At 46.9% G+C, this 18,695-nt stretch overlaps 1 pseudogene; it reads left to right on the top strand.

The window, feature by feature from the left end:
* Nucleotides 1-16,756: 16,756 nt before the first annotated feature.
* Nucleotides 16,757-18,203, top strand: LOC146830086 (actin, cytoplasmic 2 pseudogene; annotated as a pseudogene).
* Nucleotides 18,204-18,695: the final 492 nt, after the last annotated feature.

An 18,695-nucleotide genomic window follows, 5' to 3' on the forward strand; every position in this document is an offset into this window, starting at 1 on the left:
TCAGTAAATGGACAGGGTTCTTCTAAGGGAAAGACAGGTATAAGAAGACAAGGTGAAGGGAGGGGAACAAGGTAGTAGGTAATTGGGTTTACATGTGATTCTATTTGCAGGGTTTCACACACCACCTGTTCAACTCCACTGCTCCTTAGAAGACATCAGTCGAACAAAACCAGAGAGTAGCAACCCACTGTGTCAGGACAGGTATAGTGAGTAATAGTACCACAACTAATAGAGTAATTAACAGTAGAACAGTTGTTGAGTAACTCTCTTTGCAGGAGTCGGGAGGAAGAAGCTCCGAATCCAGTCCAAGAAAGAAGACACAGTGCAGTCTCTCTTTTCTGTCCAATTCCCCTTTCCCCCGCTCTGCTGCTCGTGAGCTATTAGCTGGCGGTAGCGGAGTGGAGGAGTGGAGATCCAGCATCTGCTCCTGTGGAATCCGTTGAAGCTGCTAAGGTACTTGACAGATTGAAGTGCCCGCAATTTAATTCCACCTGAGCACGATGGCTGAAGGAATTGATGTAAAGGCCTTGGCCACAGTTTTAGATAGCATACAAAAGCAGTTAAGTGATACTATGGAGGAAAACAAGTCCCTTAGAGAGGAGGTCAGGAAGTCTGCCCAAGATGCTAGTTATTTGCGTCAACAGTTTGAAGAGTTTTCTGGGGGTTCCCGTTCAGCAGTAAAGGAGGAAAAGACGCCCTCTTTTGCCCCTGCCCCCTCTGCGGCAGAACTCACTACGCAGGTGATTCACGCAATCTCTCCTACAATTCCACTGGCTGCTCCAGAAAGGTATAGTGGGGACCCACACAAGGCCCAAATTTTCCTCACGCAATGTTCTTTACATTATCTTTGTCGGCCAATCATTTTTAAGGAAGACCAGTCAAAGGTGGCGTTCATGCTGTCGTACCTGAGTGGAGATGCCGCCGCTTGGTCCATGCCTTTGGTGAACAACAATGATCCCATTTTGTATGAATTCGAAGGGTTCAAGAGAGAATTTCTACGAATATTCGACAGACGGTCCATCTCTCAATCCACAGATAATGAGTTATTAGATCTTAAGCAGGGGAATCGTGAACTAGTGGCCTACCTGGCTCAATTTAACAAGCTAATTGTGGAAACAAGTTGGCCAGAGGAGAAACGAGCTGCCATATTTTATCGTGGATTAAAGGATGAGTTGAAGGATGGGTTATCACAGATCCCAAAACGTCCCACTGAGGTCTCAGAATTAATTGACTTGGTTCTGCAGATTGATCAGCGTCAAAGTGAGAGGAAGAACGAGAGGAGAAAGGAAACTAGATATATACCACCCCGTTTTGACAGAATGAAATCTGAGGGACCCAAGTCTAAGGAGTCGTGTACAGAGGATGAGCCTATGCAGATTGGTTCGGTCAGAGGACCGTTGTCTAAGGAAGAAAGAGAGAAGAGACGTTTGGGCAAGTTGTGCATGTACTGTGGGAACTCCGGTCATTTCGTGAAGGAATGTCCTAAGAAGCCAAAGAACCCTTCCTGGGTAAAAGATCGGCTCCACCAGTAGAAGGGGTTGCCCTGGTGGAAGCGAAGGAACAGTCAACTCCAGATCCGCAATTAGTGGCTAACACCCTGCAATCATCGGCTCCACATCTAATTTTATCTGTCCAAATAAGGTTTGGAGGGAAGGTCAAGGAAGGAATTTCGGTCATGATTGATTCAGGGGCCACGGGGAATTTTTGTGACATAGGATTTGCCAAGTCACTTGGAATTACCTTTTTGAGGAAAGAGCGGCCAGAGCCAGTACGAGCTGTGGACGGAACTAGTCTGTCCTCTGGGCCGATTGTTTTTGATTCCGAAGAGATTTTATTGTGTGGACCCGGACAACATCTTAGTTCTTTGCAATTCAGCTTAATTGATGCTCCACAATTTCAATTAATCTTGGGTCTGCCTTGGCTCACGGAGCATAATCCTCAAATTGATTGGGCAAAACGATCAATTCGTATGAATTCAGATTACTGTATGCATCATTGCTTTCATTCTATTCCAGAACCATCGGAAGCTTCGCAATCCCAACTCTTGGCAAGCTTTCCAAAGACCATTTGTGCCGTAGACACCCAAGAGATTCCACCAGAGTATGAAGATCTCGCCTCGGTGTTTGATGAAAAAGAGGCTGAACGTCTACCTCCCCATCGAGAGTATGATTGCCGAATCGAGCTGGAGCCTGGCGCCTCCCTGCCCTGTAGCCGAATTTACGCGCTGTCGGAAGCTGAAAATGTCCATCTCAAAGAATACCTGAGCAAATATATGGCCAATGGTTTCATCCGCCCGTCACAGTCACCAGTCTCATCTCCACTCTTTTTTATTCCTAAAAAAGATGGCCAACTGAGGACTTGTATCGACTACCGTGCCCTCAATCTGGTAACCAAGAAGAATCGATATCCGCTACCCTTGATTTCGGAACTTTTGGACCAAGTCAAGGGAGCGAAGGTATACACTAAACTGGATTTGAGAGGTGCGTATCATTTGGTACGCATGGCCGAGGGAGAAGAGTGGAAGACGGCCTTTCGTACACGTTTTGGATTATTCGAATATCAGGTCATGCCATTTGGTTTATGCAACGCTCCGGCAGCCTTCCAACATTTTGTCAATGATGTTTTGAGAGAATTTCTGGACCGATTTGCAGTGGTTTACATTGATGACATCCTCATTTTTTCGGCCAGTTTAGAGGAACATATCCAGCACGTCAGATCCATCTTGAAGAGGTTGTTGGAGAATCAACTTTTCGTGAAATTAGAGAAGTGTGTGTTCCATTCCACGCAAGTAGAGTTTTTGGGATTTGTTCTGTCTCCAAATGGTGTCTCGATGGATGAATCTAAGGTGCAGGCAATCAAGGAGTGGCCCTCTCCACGTTCAGTGAAAGAAGTTCAGAGTTTTCTTGGCTTCGCCAATTTTTATAGACGTTTCATCATCAACTTTTCTGAGCGAGTGGGTCCACTCACCAGACTACTGAGAAAGAAGATCAAGTTTGAGTGGAACGCGGAAACTGAAGCAGCGTTTAATGAGCTCAAGAGAATTTTTGTGTCCTCTCCTGTGCTACTCCATCCAGATCCGGATGACCCATTCTTTGTAGAAGCAGACGCTTCCAACTTGGCCATTGGTGGGATTTTGTCTCAGCGCCATAAGCAGACGGGCCAGTTACATCCAGTAGCATTTCGTTCAAGGAAATTAACTGCGGCAGAAATAAATTACCCAATTGCGGATAAGGAACTATTGGCAGTCAAGGATGCGTTCTCAGAATGGAGGCATTACTTACTGGGGGCCAAGCATGTGGTCACTGTTTTTACTGATCATCGGAATCTCCAGTTTTTGAAATCTGCCCGAACTCTTACCCCTCGTCAATTGAGATGGTCCCTATTTTTTGCGGATTATGACTTTGTCTTAACGTACAAACCTGGCTCGGCAAACGGAAAGGCGGATGCCTTATCTCGTCTACATGTGAGCACCGATGTCCCAACGGCAGAAAAGGGTGTAATTATTCCAGTGGATCGAATAATCGGAACACTCACTTCCACAGACATTGAAAAGAAGCTCCCAAGTTTGTTGTCCCCGGAAGAGGAGAGGGATTGGACGGCTAAAGGGAAAGAATTCCAAGTCAAGAAAGGGAGACCCGTCTACCAAGACAAGTTGTTTGTGTCCGATCTGGAACTACAAGGACAAATCATAGAACATTTCCATGACGAGCCATTGGCTGGGCATAAAGGGGTGAAGAAGACTTTGGAGCTGATTCGAAGAGAGTTCTGGTGGCCGGCGATGGAAGCTCAGGTGCGGCAGTATGTAGCCACTTGCGAGGTGTGTATCAAGGGGAAGACTCCCAGAAGGGCTCCACAAGGTCTATTACAGCCCCTGCCCTTAGCCCCATACCCATGGCATACCATTTCCATGGATTTCATTGTAGAACTCCCGTCCAGTAGTGGTTATTCAGTCATATGGGTGGTTGTGGACCTTTTCTCCAAGATGAGCCATTTTATCCCTCTAAAGGCTCTCCCTAACGCTACACAGTTGTCCAAACTGTTCACTCAGCACATAGTAAGGGCACATGGTATTCCAAAGATTGTCATCTCAGATAGAGGCCCACAGTTTGTCTCTCGTTTTTGGAGATCCTTCTTGAAGAGGTTGGGTGTAGACTCCCGTCTGTCCACTAGCTTCCATCCAGAGACAGATGGACAGACGGAAAGAGTAAATCAGGACTTGGAGCAATACTTGCGTCTATTCTTGATGGATCAGGAGGGAGAGTGGCCAGACTTGATTTGGGCAGCAGAATTTGCCTATAATAATGCTCAGCATGCTTCTACTGGTTACTCCCCATTCTATTTAAATTCTGGTCGTCATCCCAACACTCTAGTAGATAAAGAAAACAGCGATGTACCTGCAGTGGAAACGATAGTACAAGATCTACATGAGGCCTTTCGGTTAGCTGCTAGGAATTTGTCTAAGGCTAAGTTTTCCTATAAGAAGCAGGCAGACAAAAAGAGACGCCCAAATCCAGTCTATAAAAGGGGAGATCAGGTCTGGGTTTCTACAAAGAATTTACGACTGAAGGGAAATCGGAAGTTTCAGCCACGGTTTGTGGGTCCCTTTCAGGTAGAGCGAATGGTAAACCCAGTCAGTGTAAGGGTTAGGCTTCCACCCCGGCTAAAGATACATCCAGTTTTCCATGTTTCACTACTTCAGCGTAGTCCAGAGGGTTTGAGGGCTGGTAATTCCCCCTCCCCAATTTTGGTGCAAGGAAGGGAGGAATTTGAGATAAAAAGAATTCTTGATTCTAGGCCACAAGGAGGGCAGATCTTCTATCTGGTTGATTGGAAGGGTTGTGGGCCAGAGGAAAGGTCCTGGGAGCCACAATGCAATATCCATGCTCCACGTTTGCTCCGAGAGTTTCATCGCACTCACCCCACCAAGCCCAAAGAGGAGAGGAGGGGGGTTTTGGTGGGGGGTACTGTCAGGACTGGAGAGGCTAGGTTTAGATTTCCCAGGTTGAGTATACAACCCAGGAGTCGGGCTTGGCGCCTGGGGGGGAGACGAAGAGTGGTTTCAGTGAGATCGCTCTCTGCCTTCCTCCGTTCTTTACGATCGTAGTCTTTTTCCCTCTCCCAAGATGGCCGCTGCGATGTCAGTCTTTCTCCTCAGTCTCACTCTGGCAGCGGTGCAGGCATCCTGGGTTGATGTGGCGCGCGCTCGCTCTGAGCGTGGCGCACTTCAACCGTCGAATTTTCTGTGAAGGCGGTGTTCTCTCAGAGCTCCGCACTTTCTTCTGTTAAGGTTCCAGTCAGAGTGTCTTCAAGGGGTTTAGGGCTCCTTTGGTACCCAGTTAATCCAGAGTTTCCAGGGTTCTTCAGAGTTCCTATTCATTCTGCAAGTTTGGCGTAGTCCACAAGAGTGTGGAAGAACTAAGGACTCACCTGTGCCTCACAGCGCCCTAGTTGAGAGGTAAACAAGAAGTAAGGCTGGCGAACATTCTTCTTGAGAAGTAAGTTCAATTATATCAATATTTTCGTGGAATTGCCAGCGCTCTGCAAAAGTTTCCAGAGACAGTATTATAGAAGGACAAGGATTTAAATTCAAAGACTTGAACTGAAATTTGAGAGAGTAAGAGTCTCATGAATAAGATTTTCATTTTAAGAAGTAACAACAGTAAAGACTTCCATCAGCAAGACAGAGTACAGAATAAAGATTGAAGAGTTTAAAGACTTTCCTGTATCTCCATGTAGGTGCAATTATATATATATATATATATATATATATAAGGTTTCTACCAACGGTCAACACCTGTTTGGTTCTGAATCCAGCAAGAGGATTAGGCTGCAAGTTGGAACTATAGAGCATTCAGTAAATGGACAGGGTTCTTCTAAGGGAAAGACAGGTATAAGAAGACAAGGTGAAGGGAGGGGAACAAGGTAGTAGGTAATTGGGTTTACATGTGATTCTATTTGCAGGGTTTCACACACCACCTGTTCAACTCCACTGCTCCTTAGAAGACATCAGTCGAACAAAACCAGAGAGTAGCAACCCACTGTGTCAGGACAGGTATAGTGAGTAATAGTACCACAACTAATAGAGTAATTAACAGTAGAACAGTTGTTGAGTAACTCTCTTTGCAGGAGTCGGGAGGAAGAAGCTCCGAATCCAGTCCAAGAAAGAAGACACAGTGCAGTCTCTCTTTTCTGTCCAATTCCCCTTTCCCCCGCTCTGCTGCTCGTGAGCTATTAGCTGGCGGTAGCGGAGTGGAGGAGTGGAGATCCAGCATCTGCTCCTGTGGAATCCGTTGAAGCTGCTAAGGTACTTGACAGTCTGTGTGGCCCTCAATAGGTGTATTTTTTTTCTTCATGAAAACAGGAACAAAAAGAGGTCAAAAGATGACAAAATGTTAGCTTTACGGAAGTTAGACAAATCCTGTTGTTTTGGAAATTTGCATGATCGGCTGATACAAGATCAAGTCATTATGAGTTCTAAGTATAATTTCATCCAAGAAAAGTTATAGGTGGATGGTGAAGCTGCATTGACCACACACTCATTGAAAGACTACAACATCGACATACAGCAAAACGCTCTCAAGTGAATTGCTTCCTTCCCTACAGGACACACACAGAGCATCCGACTGCTGCCCTTCAACTCAGCACATAAGAACAGTAAATGCGGTATACAACAAGGATTATCTCTCAGCCCCACTCTGTTCAACATCTACATGGCCCCCCTCACAGACGTTGACGGATCCCATGGACTCAACATTATCTCCAATGCTGACAACACTCAATTAATCCTCTCACCAAGGACCCCTCCAATGCCAAAACCAACTTCTGCAATGCCATGACCAACATAGCTAACTGGATGAGAGGCAACTACCTCAAGCTCATCTCCAACAAAACAGAAGTACTGATTTTGAGGGTGAACACAGCTGGTGGCTTGAAGAACTATGGCTGACACCAAACTTACACCGACCAACCGACCAACCTCGGCATCAACCTCTACAGCCAACTGACCATGAAACGACAAGTCAACGCAGATGACTCCTGCTTCCAAACCCTATGCATGCTCCGCAGAATCTTCAGATGGATCCCAATTAACACTAGAAAAACAGTCATGTGGGTTCTCATCACCAGTCGCCTCAACTACGTCAACGCGCTCTAGACAGAATCCCCACCCAGCTCCACAGAAGACTCCATTTCATACAGAACGCTACAGCCAAACTCATCTTAGACCTTCACTGGCACCCCATCCAGAAAAGATGCTAGTTCGAGATACTCACACATGCCTACAAACTCTTCACGACCAAGGACCAGCCTACATCAACCACCCACTGAAGTTCCATCTGCCTTCAAGACACCTATGCTCCGCCTCACTCCCCCTCGCACATATCCCTCACATCTGCCTCAGCTGCAGCAGAGACCCCTCTTCCTACATCGCTGCCAAGACCTGGAACAACCTGCCTCTCCACCTCCGAACAGCACCCTCCCTGGTAGACTTCGGAAAGAGACTTCAGACCTGGCACCCTCAGTGCCCAAATACACTTAGGGGTGACAATGCTGCACTTTACTAATGTCTGATTGATTTGAAAAGCTTTGTGAACGTCAGAAAGGAATGTCAATGTTGTGGGCAGAGTAAAACCTATTAGGAAACCACTGATGTTGAGTGATGGTAGTAGTGATTCAAGAAAACAAGCTGATAAGGAGAAAAAGGTTCTGGTGTGACATGTTATAGGTGTGAAAGTAGAGAACACTTAGCTAGCAGCAAAAAATCTAAAGTGTTCTGGTTGTCTTGTGATTGGGCATTTTACAAGGGTGTTTAACAAAATGCATAAACAGAAGAAAGTCAACACAAGGAATAAGTGTGGGAATAAGGAACAGGAACATAATACCTCGGAGAATAAGGAAACTGACAATGGCAGTTATGCTTTACATGTGAAGGAAGGTGTGTTGGGGTTGAGTGGTAAGTCTTGCAATAAGTCAGTTTGTGTGAGCTGCATTGAAGGTGTGCACACAAATATTGTGGCCGATTCATTGTCACAATTGTAAATCGGGATGTGTGGAAAGAGAAGTTTTTTGAGGTGATGGGAGAAATGTTGGAGCCAAGTAATATAAACTCTGGAAGTTTTATAGGGTATCCTATTCTATGATGAGTTTTCATTGGACTACCATTGAATTTATGGGGAGGAAAGTTGTATGTTGCACAAAATGGTCCTTCTGTTTTGGCATTTATTGATCAGAGGTTTCTGGATATTATCCTAGATCCAAATCGCCTTGAATAAGTTATTTTGGTGAATGAAAATGTTGATGCAGGGAATAATTGGATGTGTGAATTTCCTATGGTGTTTTCTGAAAGTGTTGGCAATTTGGATGGCTTCCAACACAATATTGTTTACTAACGGGTAGTAATTGGTTTTCAACTATAGACCTGTCATCGGCCTATTGTTAGGTGCCACTCCATCGGAGACTCGCTGCTTTCGTCACACTTGTGGGGTGTTTCCAATTTGTAAGAATGCCATTTGGTTTGGCATCAGCAGCTGCAGTCTTCTAGAGATGAATGCATCAAATCTTCAAAAGAATAAAGGAGCAGTGTTATTTTTCCAAGGTAACATTTTGATTATTGGCAAAGATAAAGTTGAACATGATGAGCGACTAAGGAAGGTGATATTTGTTTTAGAAAAGTGTCTTACAGTGGAATTCCTTAAATGGACGTTTGTTACGTATACTGTCAGTTAATTGGGTAATGAAATCTGTAACCAAGGAATCATACCCAAGCTTGTATAGATTAAAGCTGTGAAATATGTTCCGTGTCCTGGAAATAAGGAGGAATTGTGCTCCTTCTTAGGACTTGCTGACTGTTATTCAAAGCTTATGCAGGATTCTTCAGTGTAGACGCATGTTTTCAATCAACTGCTAAAGGTTACATCTGAATTTTTGTGGTCTAATGAGTGTGTGAATGCCTTTGAGAGTCTCAAAAACAGCATAAGTATTGCACCACCTTTGAAGGGTTTCCACCCTAATTTACGGAGTATGATCATAATGGATGCTAGTGGTAAGGGTCTGGAGGCTGTTGTCACGCGGATAGAGGCAGATGGTAAGGAAGTAGTGATTGCCTTTGCTTCACAGAGTTTGACACCCACTGAAGAAAGCAACTTGGTGAGTGAACAGGAGACCTTTGCATGCATGTGTGGCATGGAGCATTTTAAGCCATTTGTGTGGGGGGGGGAAGGAGTTTGATTTAAGATCAGAAGCCACTTACGAAAATACTACTACTAGTGCGGTACAAAAAGTGTCTACAAGTATTGCAAAAGTGTCCATAGGATTACAAGATTTTTTTTACAAGGTATCTTATGTATCTGGGGTAAGAAATCGGGTTCCGGATTTTCTCAGATCACCTTTACCATTAAAGGAAGTGCCAATGGATAATTGTGAGGATTATGCAGCAGCCATTGTAGAAGATGGTGAGGAAAACAGCATTACTAAGAGTGAGCAGACAACTGCATATGAAGAGGATGGTGAACTTGTGGAAGTGAAGCATTATCTGAAGGGAACTTAGTCACACAATAGAACTTTGACTGTCAATCTCAGGAAATACGGGGAGGTATAAAATTAATTGAGTGATTGTCAATTGTGTATGGAGAGGGGAGAAAATTATACCTCCAGTGAATGTGAGACAAGATTTTACAGTTGTCACGTTAGTACGTTGGTCATCTAGGAATAGTGAAAATTAACAGAAGAGTTAAGGATTGTATTGGTGTTCTGAGTAGATCAGTAGAGAGATAGACAAGTGAGGCTGTGTGTTAATTGTTTCAATGCAGGCAAAGCACTTAATGCCGTCTGTCCCTCTTTAAGTCTGTTAGTGTCCTAAGATGGTGTAGGTAACTCTTGAAGTGGCTATCTTGGGACCAGTTTCGTATGATCAAGGTTTGTATAAGTATGTAATCGTTCTGGTGGATCCTTTTTCTAAGTAGGTTGAGTTGGAGATTATAGGAAGTGCTAATGCGAATGCAGGGGTTACGTTTTTGGATGGTGTTTTTGTGCATGAAGGGTTACCCAAAACTTTGATTAGTGACAATGGTGCACAGTTTGTCTGACATGTTTGGGGCGTACTTAAAAAGGAATGGAATAACACATTGGTTTTCATCCGTGTATCATCCAGCAGGTAATGGTATCATTGAGGGGTTTAACAGAGTTGTCAAGGGAATGATTTAGTAGACAGAAATGAATGGATGGTAAGGACTGGTTAGTTGAAGTAAAGAAAATGATTTGGGCGTCTAGGTCCCCTTCTGTTACTGGATATAGTCCTTCTCAATTAATTAGAAATGGGAAACCGTATACTAAGGACAACATGGGTCGGATGAGTGAGTCTAGAAAGCTGCAGAGGAAGTGAGTTATCACATAATGAAGGCATAACAAGTTTATAAGGATTATTATAATGATAAGCAGGCTTGTACTGATGTGACTTTGTCTGAAAGAGAATGCGTTTGTGTTAAGAAGGCAGGCAGTTCAAAGTTCTTTCTCTGAACCATTAAAGGTGGTAAAGTGTCTGAGGAATTCAGTACACAACAGGAGACGAGAGGTCTGGAATGTTAGCGGAGGAATGCCTGCAGCAAACTGTGCAAGCTGATGAGATTGGGTCTAGCTCTGAGGAACAGACGGGAGAAGCTACTGGGGTGGGAAGCCAATTGAGTCGTTTGTGTAGGCCCATTAGTTTACCCATTAAGTTTCAGGATTATGTTATGAAGTAGTTTTAATTGTTAATATTATGTGGTTCAGGGAAGGCTGAGACTTACCTTAATATAAATCACAAGTTATATTTTGTATTTATTTTTCCCCATAGGTTCTGTTGCAAGTCTACATACATTGACTGTTCATATTTTATTGCTACTTTGTTTATTTAATTGCATGCAAGGTACAATTGCATACTTATTATTATTATTATTATTATTATTAATAATAATAATAATAATAATAATTATTATTATACCTGAAATTTATGTCTTTATAAAAAAAAATATTGTGTTCTTTGTTGTTCAAAGGGGGGAAGATGTGTTTAGAGTTGATTCTAGCTTTCATTCCATGTCATTGCGTTCTATGATGCAATGGAACTTGGTATCAAGAATTTGTGGGGAGAGGAAGAAGGAGGGGTGCAGGAGATGAATGGTTAAGTTGGTTGCTCGCGTGGTTGAATAAATAAGAGTCTTGGTTTGTTGTCCTAAATCCCAGGTTCACCTCCTCCAGGGGTCAAGCATCTGTCATCAACCTCCTTGAGCAACCTAGAACACCGTCCTCCGTGCTCCAGGACCTCTCGCATCGCTACATGATGGTTTATTCTCATATTACACAGAATGGTCTTTATCTGTCACCTCACACAATCTTCTTTGCTCCAAGAGTAATGCTCTTTATGTTTAATATTTCTGAGCCTGCTCTGAAGAGCCTTGTGCTATTGTGTCATGTCTCTGTGTAGCATTGGTATGATACATTTTTCTCCTTACCTGAGAGGTGTATACACACCTTTGTACCTACTCGCCACACTGACGAGGACCAACCAGGCCAGAGAGAGGTTTTAAGTTGTTTTTGTTCCCATTCAGCGAGGGAGTGATGTGCAAGTAAGGGCTGGCCTGTCCATTTGGGGTTAAAGAAAGACTGACTTGCATATAGATCAGTGCTTCACAGCCTTTTTAGAACCATGACCCACTTTTTAGATCGACAAATCATCACGATCCACCTAGCTTGAATGGACATGAGGTGGGTGATGTTTTCAATGTAACTAAAGCATCGTGTGGTAGGGCACATTCATTTACAAACAGCAAATTGTCTGCTGAAATGGGCACTAAATTTGCACACACCTCCAATTTTACTGAAATAATATATGGCACTCAGATGATACAGTGTGGACATCGCATTTCAGTGAAAATAATGTGTGCATTACTAAGTAAAGTGTATTGATGTGTATTGATCCTATTAAAATCTTTACACCCCTCACATTTCAGAATTACAAACAAATGTGGTTCCATTTTTAATTTCCACACTGCAGCATGTATATAATTCAATTACATGGAATTACATTTCGTTGTGTATTATAAAACCCTGTAGCTTTCCTTTGACCGTCTCTGTACCCCAGTAAGATTGTCATATCAATCACTTTTTTCTCTAACTGCAAAGTGAGAGGAGTTTGTAAACACCAATACCCATGTTAATAAAATAAGCAACAGTTTGTCAGATGACATAGACTGACATTTGACCCCTCTGATTTTGAAGCGCAATGAATGCGACAAGATAAAAAAAGAATTTAAAGGCATCTTTATCTTTTGCTTGGACTTTCACAACCCACCAGCCGATGAGCGACCACCAGGTCGCAACCCCCAATTTGGGAAACACTGATATAGATGATCCCCCATCTCTAACAGTGGCGACAACATACAATGCAGTGGATTGGTTGTCTTTAGTGGCCTCCCTGAGCCGACCCACAGGAACACTCTGCCACAGACACACACTCTCCAGACTTATCCAAGCGAACCACCCACTTGAGTGGCACAAGCTTGTCAGCCACCACCCACTAGAGCCTATCCGTACAATCAAACCTTGTTACCAGAGGCATCTCCTGAATGTGCCCAGGCTAATAGATGCAGGAACTCTGTACATCTCAACACTTCTCGGACCTAAAGAGGAATCTACTAACTATGAGAACAGCCTTCGCTGTCCCTTTTTTTTTTTTTTGTTTTTTTTTTGGGAATAATATTTTATTAAAATTTGTCAAGTACACAGATGTATTCACATTTATGTCTACAGCACCATAGCACACCAAAATGAATAACATATGCAAGAATACATTCACAATGCTAACACTTCTCTAAGTTCCTTCCGTCTTAACGTCAGGTCCACCTACGGGGATGTGCATAGGGACCCTCTATAGCTATTCCTTCGCTGTCACTTCTGAAGCCTACTTAGAAGTACGTACTCGCTAAACTTCTACCACCATGTATCTTTTCTTCTTTCTTCGACGTAAGGATAAGTGCTTCACTCCAGGAGGTCGTGACAGGGATGTGCTGAAAGGCTTGCCTTGTTGAACTTCTGTTACCAGTTTATAATGAGCAACCTCCCACCTGACCTTAAATACTTTAATACTTGCTAATATATAGCATAGCAGTGGCTCATCTACTCATGATTTCTCCACACAAAGATATGTTTCATAAAAAACGTTATTTTATTTCATTATTTACTTAATTAAAAGCAATCCCAAAACAATCTTAGCTTGTTGTCACATTATATCTGAAAGAAACACGTTAGTTAGATTCCTCACCTTAGAATATCCCCAGGCGTCAGGCTGGATCCGGAAAGATTTTTGTAGCAATACCCCTTGCGCGTCGCTAGGCATCGTCTGCGGCTCCGCGACCATCGTTGGCGTCGTGCGCCGGAATGACGTCGGAGTACTTGGACGCCACCCTCGCGCGCTCACGTCAGTTCTTTTTTCCGCGCCAGACAGCGCCGATCCGGGAAGAGCTTACCCCTTAGTCAATTTTTGACTAAACTTTTGTGACTCTTTTTGGTCTTCTGTCGACTCGACTCTGGTGCCGGTAGGATGCCTGGGTTTAAAGCCTGTGACTCCTGTCATCGACTGATGTCGGTGACGGACCACCATCGCCGGTGCCTTTACTGCCTGGGGGCCGACCACGACGCGGAGTCGTGCCCAGATTGTCAGGCCTTGACCTCGAAGGCTAGGCGGGAGCGGTCCCGTAAGCTTCTCGAGCTTCGGCACTCGGCTCTGCGCCGCTCACGGTCCCGGTCCAGGAGGAGGTCCAAGGACCGGTCGCGGAGCCGCAGCCACCATAATCGCTCGTCGGGCTCGAAGTCTTCGGGTAAGTCGAAGTGATCAAAGAAGTCCAAGAGGCGACACCGCTCTTCGGACTCCCCTCGCCGGTCGCGCGACTTGGCTGAGGGTCAGGGTGGTCCCTGGGACTGACGCGACTCCGGCAGAGGTCAGTGCTTTCCTCTCGGCCATGAGGGGCCTGGCTCTGCCATCGACGCCTGCCGGCGCGCCTTCGGGCCCCGCAGGTTCGACTGGGCGACCCCGCGTGCCGGCGGCTCTGGCCCCGGCGCCGTCGACTACTTTGGTCCCGACGCCGCAGGGCCCCGAGGGATCCAGGCCTGGATCTCTGCCGGCGCCGGTCGACCTCACGACGCCTACTCCGCTGACACTGGTTCCGCCTCCGGCGCCGTCTCCGGATTATGCCGTTCCCTGGTTTAGCCCCGGTCCGGGCCCGGCGCGGCGCCGCTCAACGCCGCTTCTGACGCCGATGGATGAGCGTTTCATCTACCGCCCGGCTCCGATCATTCCTCCTGTTTATCAGGAATCGGATGACGGGGGCGACTGGGAGGGGTCTCAGGACCCTATGGCCAGACAGGGCCAACTTTCACAGGACTGGGCAGACGAACAGGGGGATGCCAGTGGTCTGGACACCTCCCCGGACGCTGGTTTCATCCCTCCTCCGACTGTGGCCTCGGAGGAAGGTGCAGCTTTCTCAGTGGTGCTGCGCAAGACGGCCGATGCCCTGGGGCTCGAGTTGCCTGCTGTGGCCGTGAGGACTAACATCCTCGCAGAGGTGCTTCAACCGTCAGCAAGCTCCACAGAGCCTCTGCTGCAGTTCGATGAGGCCCTTATAGATGTTCTACAGGGCACTTGGTCCAAGCCCTCCACAGTTCCTCCTGTGGATCAGAACGTGGCCCGGCGCCACCGCCCTGCTCCGGGCGACCCCAGTTTCCTGTCCCAACACCCCACCCCCGAGAGTCTGGTTATCCAGGCCTCCACTTCCCAATCCTCCTTCCCGTCCGCTCCTCCGGATCGGGAATCCAAGAGGCTGGAACAGTTCGGAAAGAAGCTGTTCTCTTCCCTGAGTTTGGGCCTGCGGTCTTTGAACACCGCTTGCCTCTTGGACCGTTTCTCCCACTCTCTGTGGGATACGGTGGAGGACGTGCTGCCCCTGTGTCTGGAGGAGGCCCGGACACGCTTCTCCCAGGCGCTTGCTGACGGGCGAGATGCAGCACGACATGCCATACGGTGTGGACTAGACACTACGGACTCGCTGGGTAGGGCGATTTCCACCACGGTGGCGCTCCGGCGCCACGCCTGGCTGCGGGCCACGTCTTTCTCGGGGGATGTCCAGAGTACCCTCATGGATATGCCCCTTGATGGCACTCGCCTTTTTGGTGAGAAGGCGGATAGTGCGCTGGCTCGTTTTAAGGACTCCCGGGCTACGGCCAAGTCCTTGGGTCTCTCGGCCCCGCGGCCGCAAACTTCCGCCTTTCGCCCCTTTCGTGGCCAAGGAAGGGGCACCTCCTCACATCCACCGGCCGCAGAACCAACCTGCACGCGGTTGCGGACGTGGATTCCGCCGTGGCGGTACTGGAGGACAACGTGCCGGTCAGTCCAAATCCACCCCAGCAGCAGCCGCCTCAAAGCCCTCCTAGTCCGAGCTTTCAGGCCCAACATCTGGCGGGCTCTCTGAACGCCAGAGCAGACTAACTCAGCCGCCGGTGCATGATGGATCACGAATGGCGTCTGAACTCGGACGTGGCGCAAGGTCTCTTTCTGCATTGGGGAGAGCCTTGGTTAGATATTTTCGCCACCGAAGAGAACGCGCAATGTCAGCAGTTCTGCGCATTGGAATTTCCAAGGCGGCACTCGCTCGTAGATGCTTTTCGTCGCGAGTGGAGTTGCGGTTTGTTGTACGCCTTTCTGCCTATACCACTTCTGCCCAGAGTGCTGAAGATCAGGCGCGACCGGGCCCAAGTCATCTTAGTGGCTCCGGATTGGGCACGAAGGTACTGGTATCCCGAGCTACTCAGTATGTCAATCGATCCTCCGGTACGACTGCCTCTTCAGGAGGACCTTCTGTCGCAGCAGCAGGGGACGGTCCTCCACCCGAACCTGTCCAGTCTCCACCTCCATGCGTGGAAATTGAGCGGCGACAGTTGATGCCATTTGACTTGCCTCCTGAAGTCTGTGACGTCATTCTGGCAGCCAGGCGTCCCTCCACAAAATGGGTATACGCCTGCAGGTGGAACAAATTTGTGACATGGTGCACAGCAAGGGCTGTGGATCCCCTTTCCGCCCCTCTTTCTGAGGTTCTCCTCTTTCTTTTTTCTTTGGCCCAGCAGGGCTCTACTCTGGGCACCTTGAAAGGTTATCTTTCTGCAATCTCTGCTTTCTTACGGCTTCCTGATCAGCCTTCTCTTTTCAAGTCCCCTGTTGTTTCGCGTTTTCTTAAAGGCATTACTCACAAGTTTCCTCCTGTCCCTTTCGTAATGCCTCAGTGGGATTTGAATCTTGTCTTGACCTTTCTGATGTGCGCTCCCTTTGAGCCTCTTCACAATTGTCCCCTTCGTCTTCTGACTCTTAAGACTGCTTTCCTGGTAGCTGTCACCTCGGCTAGACGGGTGAGTGAGCTCCAGGCTCTGTCATCTAAGCCTCCTTTTCTTTCTGTTCATCCGGACAAGGTTGTCCATCGGACTCGTCCTTCTTTTCTTCCAAAAGTGGTGACCCCCTTTCACATCAGGCAATCTGTCACATTGCCCACCTTCTTTCCGCCTCCGCACCCTTCAAAAGAGGAAGAGAGGCTCCACCGTCTGGACCCCAAACGTGCGCTGTCCTTTTTATTTGGACCGCACCAGACAGTTCCGGGTGGACGACCAACTTTTTGTTGGATACGTAGGTGCTAAGAAGGGAAGGGTGCATTCAGCCGGCGGCAGCGGACCTGACCTCATCAATCTGTCTTATTCTTCGGAATCCCCCCTACTCAGTTAAATTAAAATGGCAGAAGAGGAGATTGCAGCGCTCGTCATTGACAATGGTTCCGGTATGTGCAAAGCAGGCTTTGCTGGAGACGACGCCCCCGTGCAGTGTTCCCATCCATCGTTGGACATCCCAGGCACCAGGGTGTCATGGTTGGCATAGGGCAGAAGGACAGCTACGTAGGTGACGAGGCCCAGAGCAAGAGGGGTATCCTGACACTGAAGTACCCCATTGAGCACGGCATTGTGACCAACTGGGACGACATGGAGAAGATCTGGCATCACACCTTCTACAACGAGCTCCGCGTGGCACCGGAGGAGCACCCTGTGCTTCTCACAGAAGCCCCCCTGAACCCCAAGGCTAACAGAGAAAAGATGACCCAGATCATGTTTGAAACTTTCAACACCCCAGCAATGTACGCCTCTGGTCGTACAACTGGCATTGTTATGGATTCTGGTGATGGTGTGACACACACTGTACCCATCTACGAAGGGTATGCCCTTCCCCATGCCATTCTGCGTCTTGACTTGGCTGGCAGAGACCTGACCGACTATCTGATGAAGATCTTGACCGAGAGAGGCTACAGCTTCACAACCACAGCTGAGAGGGAAATTGTGCGTGACATCAAGGAGAAATTGTGCTACGTTGCTTTGGACTTCGAGCAGGAGATGACCACCGCCGCATCCTCTTCTTCCCTGGAGAAGAGCTATGAGCTGCCAGACGGGCAGGTCATCACAATTGGCAATGAGCGGTTCCGGTGTCCAGAGGCACTCTTCCAGCCTTCCTTCTTGGGAATGGAATCCTGCGGTATCCATGAGACCACATTCAACTCTATTATGAAGTGTGATGTGGACATCCGAAAAGACCTTTATGCCAACACAGTATTATCTGGTGGTACTACCATGTACCCTGGAATTGCTGACCGAATGCAGAAGGAGATTACTGCTCTGGCACCAAGCACAATGAAGATCAAGATTATTGCACCACCTGAACGTAAATACTCCGTCTGGATTGGTGGCTCCATCCTGGCCTCCCTGTCCACCTTCCAGCAGATGTGGATCAGCAAACAGGAATATGATGAGTCTGACCCATCCATCGTCCACCGCAAATGCTTCTAAATGGAAATGGACTGGTGGCAGATGCGTAGCATTTGCTGCATAAGCAATTTATGAGTATTAATTTGCTCAGGCAAATATGTACACCTCGTGCTAGCCTCCTGAAACTGGAGTGAACTCTTCTTGAGCACGAGGCACTGAACGCTGTTACTATTTGACCACTCGCCTCGCATAGATCTCCCTTCAATATATGCTGTCTGAATGTACCCTGTACATTTCTCTGATCTAACATGGTGTGGGTGATTTAAAGTTTTGTGGAGGAGAAGCTCTTCTGTGAAAGGCTGCTCCCCCCCTCGCGCGGTGTACAATTTAGGGGTGGGAGCTGAGACTAGGGAACTGTACAGGGTATGGCGAGCGCCAACCTCCCACGTGCTCAATATTCTGGTGTCTAGTTCAGGGGCTAGTAGAAGTTCATGAAGGAATTGTCACTTTGTTTGCCACAATTTTCTATTCGATTGGGGAAGCATATTGCATTCAAGCCTTATGAACTGTGTTACTCCATCAGTTGGAGACTGCAGGGTTCCAAACGTTACACCTGTAAATTTATACATCCAGTTAATTTATGTACATTTTTTTGTATGTTGCCTTAACGTCCTTTCATGGCCGTAGAAAACAATTTGTAAGTCATCCTAACTTGTGTAGGGGGGACAAATAAAGCGCTGCAGTAAAATGGAAAAAAAAAAAAAAAAAAAGGGAAGGGCTGTACATAAGCGGACCATCTCACGGTGGGTCACATTGTGTATAAAGGTTTGTTACTCCTTGGCGAAAAAGGACCCTCCTGTTGGTCTGAGAGCCCATTC

Source organism: Triturus cristatus, chromosome 5_1 (assembly GCF_964204655.1).
Source record: "Triturus cristatus chromosome 5_1, aTriCri1.1, whole genome shotgun sequence".
Classification (NCBI taxonomy): Eukaryota; Metazoa; Chordata; class Amphibia; order Caudata; family Salamandridae; genus Triturus; species Triturus cristatus.